We start from the raw sequence: 12,661 nt of genomic DNA on the forward strand, positions 1-12,661 counted from the left end.
CGTGCACCATACTCTACTTGATCAAAGGCCAGAAGGTGGACGTGGGAAAGGGGATGATAATGGACCCCTTGCAACCCACGTTCCACAACCAGCCGATCCCTGCTGGGCACTTCAGGGTTAGCTTGTCCAGTGTGAAATCGGGGCACGAGGATTTGCCTCCTCCAGTACAGCATGTGGGAGCGGACGACGAGACCCCGCCGCGGATTGGAAGCTGCAAGGGTTGGGTGCTGCTATGGCCGAAGAATCTTATTCGTCTGGAGCCGGCCGAGAGCACACCAATAACCACACATCAACAAGCATGTGCGGAGACCACCACCCCGCCTACGCAATTACCAGCTCCTGTAGTGCCGGGTGAGAGCGGCGGACGACATGATGAAGGGGGTGCAATAGTGCTGGCTGATGTAATTTGTCCTGTAGAACAGAGAATGGATGATGAGACGGAGGTCGACCCTATGGATTTCCTCAATACAAACGCGTATGACTGTGACATAGAATTGATGAGTCAACCATATGACGAATCGGGCTATCAGCTTGCTAATGAGGATATGGATGATATGCCCGGGCAGGAAGGTCGTAGCAGGGATTGCAAAAAGTCTCTCTTCATGAAATCCTCACAGGACACGCCTGAAGATGCCGCCTCAACACAGGCTCAACTATCCCAGCGCGAGGGTCGTACAGTACTTAGCCCGGGAACACTGGGGCAGGGGTTAAGGAAGGGTCTAGAAGGTGTGCCCAAGAAAAAGGAGAGAAAGAGATCGGGGAAGATAGCTGCCTCCAAACAAGCCAGAGCACATAGCAGCCAAACGATGCATTCTGAAGAGCGTGTACCCGTGAAAGGTGCGGCCATGTTCCATCTCACGGGCGAGCCGATGCTACCGCCGAAACCACTGGAGGCACTATCAGGGGATCTCAGGAGACTGCACGACCATGTGCTGTCGACTGAGAAAAGCCTACTAGCCTCAAAGGATCCAGGATATCCGACATACGCGGCTCGTGTGCCTGAGGGGAAGTGCTACGTCGAGACACGGCCCGCGGAGGTGTTCTTCCTGCGGTTTGACCATATCTTTGAGATGTTTCTGACAAGGCGGCTCGATTTTACAATCGTCCGCCTTTTTGCGCTACATATGAGCTCTGTCATGAACAGTGAAGAAGTCTCGCAAATCTGTGTGGCGGATCCGTACTACATGCACGAGTCTTTCTTGAGTCTCGGCGACTTTGAGCGTGAAACTGCTAGGGACTACCTCCAAAACTTCATGGTACAGAATAAGGACCGGGAAATTGTCCTCGTGCCTTATCATCCAAAGTAAGTCAGTTTCGAACAACCCTTTCATACATTTCAATCATTCCTTCTCTCTCTATGGGGAATAATTTGAGGTGTCTTTTCCCCGCAGCAACGGGCGCGCCGTCCTTATCGTTCTTTATCCGCAAGTCTCCCACGCCGTGTATTTTGACCCTTCCAGAGACTACGAGAAAAAAGACTACACCCACATAATGAATATTCTAGATGATGCTCTCCAAGGCTTCAGCTTTAGAGGTGGCCACATGCAGATCAGGAAACAAAGGAACAAGAAGATGGGTTTCGCGCATAAAACTAACTTCTCCTGCATCCAAGTCCCAAAACCAAGCAAGAAGGATGGATTGTACATCCTCCATCTCATGAATCAGTTCAACACGGATCACCAAAAGCTTCGCATGAGAAGCAGAAATGATGATCATATCCACAAGTGGCTAGAATCTCATGGAGAAGCGGATTATAAACTTAGAGATGACTTCTTTCGCATCCAAAGCGACATTGCGACGATCATCATGAAAGAAGTCGTCGATGAGAAGGGGATGTTCCACCACGGCCCTATATCGCGAGCTGACGTCCGAACTCGCATAGGCATGCAACGTCTAGACCTCACGCCGTTCAAGAAGCTAGGGTCCATCCTCGATGATATGGAAGGATGGAACTTCTAGTGATTTATGATGCCGATGATGATGATATGTGTCGGTTGAACTTGTATACTATTTGTAGTGATGCAACTTTGTGATGTCCACGATCCCTGCCGAACTTGCGTAACGCTACTTTGTTAGTTTGCGTACGATGACCTGCGTACCTCTAGTTAATTAATTTGCATACTGTATGTTGCATCTAGTTGCTAACCCTTTCTTTTTCGGTGTTCTCTAGTATATTTTGTTGCATATATATGATTGTACATCCTCTTCATGAACATGCATCTCTAACAGGTACCTAGTTTCTTGATGGCGAGATGGAACTGCTATGTCGTGTACAAAGGGAAGGTTCCGGGGGTGTACAACGAGTGGCATGAGTGTCAGGCGCAAGTGAATGGGTTCTCGGACGCCAGCCATAAAGGCTTCAAAAGCAGACAAGAAGGAGAAGCTAGTTACTTGAGGTTCACGCTAGCGCGAGAGAGGACTCGTAACCGCCATCTCATGTACTGCATAGTTCCGCTCTCACTCATAGTGATAGCTCTTCTCGCGTATACCTTTGTTTAGATGGATGACGTTGTAGTTGCAAGTATTCGAGACTTGCATGTATCGCTATTTTCGAGATGATGACAAGATACCACTTTGTGTTGGATGATGATTATGACGAGACTATTTGTATGTATATGCTATGATTACATTTGTGGTCTCGCAGGCATTTATATGTGTATCATGATGACATTTGTATGTGCTAAATATTCTTCTATAAAGCCTGTTCAAATACAAAAAAAATATGCCGAAAAAAGAAAAAACTACTAAAATTAGCAGTAGCGAGTGTAGAAAAGTTAGCAGCAGTGCGGTTGTAGCAGTAGCGCGCACAAGGGAAGCGCGCTATAGCTATTAGCAGCAGCGAGGTTCCTTTAGGCGCGCTGCTGCAACACTTGTGTAGCAGTAGCGCGGGTGGACCAGCGCTACTGCTATACGTTAGCTGTAGCGCCTTATTGGTAGCGCGGGTACCCGCGCTGCTGATAGGCCTAAAACCCGCGCTGCTGCTAGCCTTTTCCCTAGTAGTGGAAAGGGGCAAGAAGACCACCACCAGAGTGCTTGGCAGATCATCCATAATGAGAGGTTCAGATAAAGAGGAAGAGGATGCTGCACCAGCTCCTAAGGCTCAGAAGTTTATGGGAGATGCAATCAAGTCAGGGGCTGCTCCATCTAAGCCCAAAGCTGCTGCTCAGAAACCCCCCAAACCCAAGAGGAACACCATGAGTATACCAGCTGAGGAAAAGAACAAAGCCCCGGTGCCTGAAGCTGCTGAAGAAGAGGAAGATGACTCACTTGTTTTGAGAAAGCTGAAGCCTAAGATCCCTGACCACAATGATGCACATCCTGTTGCAGAAAACATGAAAATCAGGAAGGATTCAGGACTGAGATTATGGAGACAGTCTGATCCATATGCTGTCAGGAGGAGAACTGATGTGGATTACATGTTTCACACTAAGGAACGACAAGACTTCTATGAGACAATTCTTCTTGACAAGAAGCCCATAGTGTGTGACATGAGATGGGTTGACTAGGAATACATCAAGGAGAATGAAGATCACTATCCATGTGTATATGACAGCTTCAAAGCATGTGGAGTTGGTACATTTGTTGTCCAGAAGCTCACCAAGTGGAATGATGAGATGATCATGCAGTTTTACTCCACTGCCCACTTCTACCCAGATGGGAAGATCATTTGGATGTCTGAAGGTACAAGGTACCAATCTACCATTGAAGAATGGGTTCAGTTGATCAATGCCCCAGAAGAAAGTGAGGATGACTTGGATGTTTATGCTGAAAAGAAGAAAGACCATAACTCTATGGCCAACATGTACAGAGAGATCCCAGATGATGCATTGGATACTCATAAGTTTGGATCTGTCCACTTCTATTGTCTGGTCTGCTTACCATCAACTGGATCCTAAGGCACACATTGTCACCCAAGTCAGGTGATCATAAGATGATCAGAGGACATGCTATCGATTTGCTCCATTTGTTTGATGTGCCACAAAAGTTCAAAGTCATGAGTCTGATTGTGGAGACAGTCAAAAGGACAGCAGCTGATCAGAAGAGAAGTTGTGGGTATGCCCCATAAATTCAGGAGCTCATCAACTCCAAGATGGGCACAGGAAAATATCTATTGGATAAGGAGCACCTGCCCATCTACTCTGAATTTGAAGACAACTCTGTTGTCATGAATAAAAATGAACCATCATCAGCTCAAGCACATGAGAAGAGAGAGAAGGCAAGGGCAGAGAAAGTTGCAAAGATGCCAACTATTGAAGAGGCATCTCAATTATTCTTGAAGACAAAGCAAGATCATCTTGGACATCTGATCCAATCGACCTTGAGGATTGAGAAGGGCTTGGCCACCCTGACTCAAAACCAGGAGAGCTTGGAGAGGATCGTTGAGCAAAAATTCTATGATCTTGATGTCAAAGTGAATGAGATTCAGACTGCAGGTGAGCAGATTCAAGAGAAAGCAGAGGAGAGGAGAGGAAAAGCAACCACTGATGCTTTCAAGCGCGTGCCACGAGGTCCAAAGTCTACTGCAGTGATAGTATCAGATACTAGAGCTTCAGTGTCAGCACCAGCAGCTATAGCTCCAGTGCCACCTCCAGCACCCACTCCATCAGCTCCAACTACTTCATCGGAAGCCTTCGTCCTTGGAGTTGTCTCTACACCACCTCCCGAAGATCAAGCCTGAGAGACGTATAGCACTATGCATTTTCAAACTTTTTGGTAACTTGTTGCCAAAGGGGGAGAAAAATGTATAGATCATAGGCTTCGAGAGAAAGTGTTGCTTTTTATCTCTCTTGCTTTTTTGGTTGAACTACTTTATTACATCCTTGTGTGAGATACTTTATGTCCTTGTGAGATACTTGTTTGATCATGTGTTTGATCATATGCTACCCTTAATGCTTGTTGGATGATATTATCTCTTATATCCCTATATGATCATTCACTTGCTTGGTGATGAGTGCATGTTTTTAACTTCTATCATTTTGAGCTCTCCACCAAGATGTATGTGACATGGAAGAGTAACCCATGATCCTAATCGATTGTGCATTTGCATTCAAAAGCAAATTTTAAATAATCACTGGTAGAAAAAGGGCCTATAGTCCCGGTTCGTAAGGGCCTTTAGTCCCGGTTCCTGAACCGGGACTAAAGTGTCGGTACTAATGCCCCGACCCTTTAGTCCCGGTTCAATCCAGAACCGGGACTGATGGGCCTCCACGTGGGCAGTGCGCAGAGCCTAGTCAGGAGACCCTTTGGTCCCGGTTGGTGGCACCAACCGGGACCAATAGGCATCCACGCGTCAGCATTTCTGTGGCTGGGGTTTTTGTTTTTTTTTGAAGGGGGGGGGGGTTGGGGGTTTTGGGGGGTTAATTTAGGTGTTTCATATATTGTGTTAGCTAGCTATAATTAATAGAGAGAAGTGTCCTCTCTTACGTCCGTGCTTGGTCGACGCTACGTACTATACATACGTATAGAGAGGACTAGACACGCTAGTTAGCTAGTAAGCAAACGAAGGAAACAGAAGATCATCATGAACATATATGCATACAGAGAGAAGTGATATCGACCACCTCTCCTTCTCCGAGAGATTGGTCGAACAACAAGTTCTCGTATATCTATCCGACACTACCGGCTACATATATACAATAATTATCTCTTACAAATATAATCATACGGACTCATGGTCCACATAGTATTCTCCGTCTTCAGCGATCACTTGGTCAAGAAAGAATGCCGCCAATTCCTCTTGAATTGCTCGCATGCGAGCTGGTGCTAGGAGTTCATCCCGCTTCCGAAACATCTAATTTGAAGAAGGGGGTCAATACATACATACATATATATATATATATATACATATATATATATATATGAATGAATGAAACTCAATACAAATGATGGTAATAAAATAAAATTATGAATGTTATTATTTACGTACTTCATATTGTTCGTCAGAGTACCCGCCCCACTCACAGGTCGTGTGGCGGATGGACTCGCAGATGTAGTATCCACAGAAATCATTCCCTTGTTCCTGCCACAACCACTTTACAAGAAATAGAGGCCAATCAAACTAATAAGCAAGAATGCTAAATGGTATTGATGAAACTAGCGCTTGAATCACTAGGAGATGCGCGGAACATGCTACTATAGTACTTACTTTCGGGTGTCTAAATTCCAGCTCCTTCGGCAGTCCCGGAACTGTTTTGGTGAATTTTCTCCAAACCCTGCCGGACAAAGAAAACAATTACTTGATATCAGGAAATGAACAAAGTTGCTGATATGGTGGATAATGATCGATTTAACTTACTTCTTGAGGATTTCAGTCATGTCCGCATACTCCTGGGGATCTTTTCGTTTAGAGTCCAAGACGGTTACTACTCCCTGCTCAAGCCTAATCTCTAGGAGAATATAGTGGAAACTGCACACGCATGCATAACTCATCAATTACATTACTATAACCTGGACTAATATATAAGGGAAACCGAATATGCACAAGACAGTAACACTCACTCAAAGTTGTAAGGAAAGAGTATTATATCTTTGTTTTCATTTTTTTTGAATGGTCGTAGCAAGTTGGCCTCGGTATCTGCGGCATGAAATTTAACCTGAGTTGCATCTATGAGATATGTGTTAATGAACCCAATATCACCGATTTGTCTTTTCTTCAATTCGGCGATCTTCATTCTGCATAATATAGTGAGGATAATTATAAATACATGCAATGAAAGAGATGAGCTATATAGAGAGACTTAATGACAGAAGTAGTAGTACTTACAGACAGTAGCAGGTGATCGTTCTTTTATCGAGGGCCAATTGATTGAAAAACTGATAGAACTCCTCAAATGGAATAGGCAACAGTTCAATTCCAATGAGGTCATGCTCTGGTTTAACTCACGCATACAAAGTACTCCTCCCCCTAGACTCTCTGCAGATTTTCAAGTACCAATCATGTAATCTTCGCATCATCGTTGTTAAAGATTTTTCATGTTTGACGAGAGGCTTCCCATACTCGTATCTGTGTATCTGCACCTCCATGGTATCATAATGTACATCGTCGGGCAGGTAATCGTCAACATTGCCATAACCGGGCACCATCCTCGGATCGACGATGTCGCTAGGCACCTTGAGGGGGGGGGCACGATTGCTTCGCTTGTTCGCCGAGCTGGGCAATTTGTTTCCCAGCTGCTCGTCGTTCTTCCAGCCTTTGATCACTGACTGTACTTCCCGACCGCTCCGCTTCGGCCCATGTCTTTGCAATAATCCGCTCATAGTTGCCTTTCGGTGGAGACTTGGGTGGTTTTGCCAGGGCAGCCAGAGTGCGCTTCACTTTCACCGGATCTACCTTCTCCTTAGGAGGTGGATGTCTCTTTGCTTTCAACCCTTGAAACCAGTCATCCACAATTCGGTTCACGCGATCTTCGCGTTCTCCTCCGGGGTCCTCTCGTATGGTAACTTCTCTGGAGTCTTCAGAGAAGGACCGAATCTGTATGTCCTCCCGCCTCTGGTTGTACTGCTAGACACCGACCGAGCAGACGGAGCGGTTGTCTTCTTTACTTGCTTATGAGGCGGAGGAGAAGGACTACGACGCGCCGGAGCAGCTGGAGCGGCGGCAGGTCTCTTCCGCCCTTGCTGATGAGGCGGAGAAGGAGGAGGTTGGCTGCTCGGGCGCGTCAACGCAGGCGGAGAAGGAGGCGGAGTGCCGCCACGCGCCGGAGAAGGAGCCGGCCGAGGGCCCTGATCGTCACTCGCCGGAGGAGGAGGCGGTGGAGGAGGCGGAGTGCCCAGACTCGCCGGAGGAGGAGGAGGAGGAGGCGGAGGCGTCCAGTTCGGAAGGTTGGTGAGCTCCTTCCGCCATAGGCATGGAGTCTTCAGAGCAGACCCCAGCCGAGTCTCCCCTTCACCGGTAGGGTGGTCAAGTTGGCAGTCCTCAAATCCCTCCGTTATTTCATCCACCATCACCCTAGAAGATCCTTCTCGAATCGGCCGGTAGTGAAAAGTTGTGCCGGGTTCAGTAGGATAAACAGAGCCAACAGCCGCCTTGACCTTCAAATTCATCCATTGCGTCATAAGGTGGCAATTTTGAGACTCCGTGATAGCATCCACGGGATAGCTGGCAGGAGCCATCAAGGCATGCTCCGGTTGAAGGAACTCAGTGGAAGCCACGCTGCTTCTGCGCTGAGATGGCGGGGTAGCTTCGGGGGAGGCTTCGGCAGTACATTTCCTATGATTTGCTTCTAATTCCTCTATCGCGCCTACCATTTCTTGCAGCGCCTGAATTTGGGTCTGCTGCACTTTTTTCCTCCTCTCATGGGATTTGTAACCGCCTGCGTCCGGAAACCCAACCTTCCACGGAATGGAGCCTGGCGTGCCTCGTGTCCGTCCAGGGTGCTCAGGATTCCCGAGGGCCATTGTGAGCTCGTCGTTCTCTCTGTCTGGAAAGAACGTCCCTTCCTGCGCTGCTTCGATATACTGCTTAAGCTTACTGACTGGTATGTCCATTTGATCATTCGTCCAAATGCACTTCCCTGTGACAGGGTCCAAGGTTCCGCCAGCCCCGAAGAACCAAGTCCGGCAACGGTCTCTCCAGTTAATTGTCTCTGGTTCGATCCCTTTATGAACCAGATCATTCTTAGTCTTGGACCACTTAGGCCGGGCTACGAGGTAGCTACCTGACCCCGTGCGATGGTGAAGCTTCTTCTTCGCAGCATTTTGCTTGTTTGTCGCCGACATCTTCTTACTCTTTTCTGATGTCTTGTGGGCCACAAATGCGGGCCAGTGATCTGTAATCTTCTCATATCTGCCCTTGAATTCTGGTGTCTTATTATTTTTGACAAACTTATTCAGCTCTTTCTTCCACCTCCTGAATAGTTCTGCCATCCTCTTCAGAGCAAAAGACTTGATTAATTTCTCTTTAACTGGGTTCTCTGGATTATCCTCTGGCGGTAGGGTGAAATTTGACTTCAGCTCAGTCCAAAGATCATTTTTCTGCATATCATTGACATAAGACACCTCAGAGTCTTCTGTAGCCGGCTTAAACCATTGCTGGATGCTTATCGGGATCTTGTCCCTAACCAGAACCCCGCACTGAGCAACAAATGCGCTCTTTGTCCTGAGGGGTTCAATAGGTTGGCCGTCGGGCGCGATTGCTATGATCTCAAACTTTTCATCCGAGCTCAACTTTTTCTTCGGGCCTCATCTCTTTACCGAAGTTGTGCTCGATCCGGAGGGCTAGAAAAAAGAACAAAGACTTAATTAATATGTGTACATACCAAAATAATTAATGCATCAATCAGCTAGTCAGCATAGACTTAACTAATATATATACCTAGCCGGACTCGGTTCGGTCACCGGAGCCGTCATCACGGTCTCCTTCTTGCACGGGCATTGGGTCACCGGAGCCATCCTCATGTTCTTCTTCTTGCACCGGCATTAGGTCACTGTAGCCAGCTTGTTCACCCTCTCCTTCCAGACCATCGGTTTCGTTGAGAAACAACGAGATGGCATCACTTCCTTCTGCGATTATGTCCCTCAACAACGCTTCTTTTGCTTCGTCTAGGGCGGTGTCCATAGTTTCTACAAATATTTACAACATGGCAATTATTATTCAAACATGACAGATGGATATATTAGTGCCAAACATAGAACTAGCTACCTAATCATAGTAAGCTATCGGGAGGGGGTATATATCGACAACGACGACACTACATCTATGTCCCTCGACGACCCTCGTTCCCGATAAAAAAAGAGGAAGAAGAAGAAAAAAAGAGGAGAAGAAAGAATAGAGGAGAAGAACTCCTCTATTCTTTCTTCTCCTCTTTTTTTTCTTCTTCCTCTTCTTTTTTTATCCTCTTCTTCCTCTCATGTTCGAGGGGTCGGGAGGTTGCCTAGTGTCAAAGGATTCAACAAAACCATGTCTTCATCATTAGGCGAAAGTAACATGTGCATGATGGTACGAAGCTCTTCAAAGTTGTTCTGGAATGGAGTCCCAGATAGGATAATTCGCTTTTTGGTACAAAGTTCAGAAAGAGCCTTCCGAATATCGCTATTTGGAAGGCCTTTGCTGAATTTGTACCAAAAGGCGGATTATTCTATCCAGGACTCCATTCCAGAACAACTTTGCAGAACTTCAGACCAACATGCCCTGGTTACTTCCGGCTAATGATGAAGGCATGGATTTCTTCAATACTTTGACACTAGGAAACCTCTCTCGACCCCTCGAACCCTCGACGACCCTGGAACCCTCGACCCCTAGACGACCCTCTTCTTCCTCTCATGTTCGAGAGGATCGCCGAGGGGTCGGGAGGTTGCCTAGTGTCAAAGATTCAACAAAACCATGTCTTCATCATTAGGCGAAAGTAACATGTGCATGATGGTACGAAGCTCTTCAAAGTTGTTCTGGAACGGAGTCCCAGATAGGATAATTCGCTTTTTGGTACAAAGTTCAGCAAGAGCCTTCCCAATATCGCTATTTGGAAGGCCTTTGCTAAATTCGTACCAAAAGGCGGATTATTCTATCCGGGACTCCATTCCAGAACAACTTTGCAGAACTTCGTACCAACATGCCCTGGTTACTTCCGGCTAATGATGAAGGCATGGATTTCTTCAATACTTTGACACTAGGAAACCTCTCTCGACCCCTCGGCGATCCTCGACCCCTCGAACCCTCGACGACCCTGGAACCCTCGACCCCTCGAACCCTCGACGACCCTAGAACCCTCGACGATCCTTCTAAAATTGTAACTTTTGCATATATAAAACTTTTCTAAAATTGTAACTTTCTATATAAAACTTTCCTATCGGGAGGGGGAGAAGATCGAAGAAAAAAAAGAAGAAAAAAAAGAGGAGAAGAAGAAAGGAATAGAGGAGAAGAAGAAAAAATAGAAAAAAATTCTATTTTTTCTTCTTCTCCTCTATTCCTTTCTTCTTCTCCTCTTCCTTTTCTTCCTCTCCTCTTCTTCTCCTTTTTCCTCTTCTTATTTTCCTTTTCCTCTCCTAAATATATAAAACTTTTCTAAAAATAAAAGTAACCTAAAATGTACTAAATCAGAGAACATATATAGATAATCCTTTTCTAAATATATAAATCTAACTTTTTTGCATATATGAACATATATACACAGGGAACATACAAACATATATACATTTTTATAAAAAAGCAAAATACAAGCATATAATATATACATAGAGAACATACAAACATATATACATATATATATAATCTGAAGCAAAAACAAGCATATAATATATGAAAAAGCAAAAAGCAAAACATATATACATATATACACAAAGAACATACAAACATATATATATATATATATATATATATATATATATATATATAATCTGAAAAAAACAAGCATATGAAAAAACAGGGGAGGGGCGGCGCCGGCCGGACCAAGGGAGGGGCAGGGGTGCGGGTTCGGCGGCGAGGACGGCGACGGGGCAGGGCGCGCGCGTTCGGCGGCGAGGAATGGGGCGGGGCAGGGCGACGGCGATGACGGGGGCGCGCGGGCCGGGGCCGGAGATGGCGCACGCAGCGACGAGGAGGAGGCCGGCGACGGCGCAAGCAGCGACGGGGACAAGGCCTGCGGCGGCGCGGGGCGACGGCGACGGGGAGCGAACGACGACGGGCTCGGGGCGGCGACGACGACGACGAACGGCCTGGGGGCGTCGGGGCGAATGGGAGCGGTTGGCCAAAATTTCGCGAGTGTTGGCTTATATAGCCAGAGCAATGGTCCCGGTTCATGAAACCAACCGGGACTAATGCCTCTCTTTGGTCCCGGTTGGTGCCACCAACCGGGACCAAAGGCCTCTTTTCAGCAGCCGAAAGGGCGGGAAGCGGCGGCCTTTGGTCCCGATTGGTGGCACCAACCGGGACTAAAGGGGGGCAATGGTCACGGTTGGTGCCACGAACCGTGACCAATGCCCCCTTTAGTCCCGGTTGGTGCCACCAACCGGGACCAATGGCCTTGTGCTGCCCCGCGCCCAAAAGTTTAGTCCCACATCGCTAGCTGAAGGGCGCCGGCACTTGTTTATAAGCGCTGGTGTGCCTCCCCATTCGAGCTCCTCTCTAATGCAGGCTTTCGGGCCTAAACTTGCTACTGCCTGTGGGCCTATTGGGCCTTCTGCAGGCCTGAATCCTGGCCCATGTAGGGTTTCTAGTCGTATTCAGGCCGTGGAGGCCCAGTAGGTGGCATTTTTTTGGTTTTTTCTTTTTTATTTCTACATTTTTTTGGTTTTTTATTTTTTTATTTCTATTTAAAACTAAATACTTACAGTTTTTTAGTGATTTCTTTTTGCTTTTAGGTCACAAAAATTATAAACTTTCTGTTAGTGCCATTAGTTTTAAATTTTGAATAGTTTAAACTTGAATTTTTAAAAATTTGTGTGAACTAGTTATGAAACTTTACTATAAAAATAGAATTTTTTTCTATTTATTTTTTATTTATACTTACAACTAAATACTTATAGTTTTTTAGTGATTTCTTTTTGATTTTAGGTCACAAAAATTATAAACTTTCTGTTAGTGCCATTAGTTTTAAAATTTTGAATAGTTTAAATTTGTATTTTTTAAAATTTGTGTGAATCACTAGTTTATGAATAACTTTACTATAAAAATAGAATTTTTTTCTTTTTTGCTATTTATTTTTTATTTATACTTACAATTAAATAC

Source organism: Triticum aestivum, chromosome 5A (assembly GCF_018294505.1).
Source record: "Triticum aestivum cultivar Chinese Spring chromosome 5A, IWGSC CS RefSeq v2.1, whole genome shotgun sequence".
Classification (NCBI taxonomy): Eukaryota; Viridiplantae; Streptophyta; class Magnoliopsida; order Poales; family Poaceae; genus Triticum; species Triticum aestivum.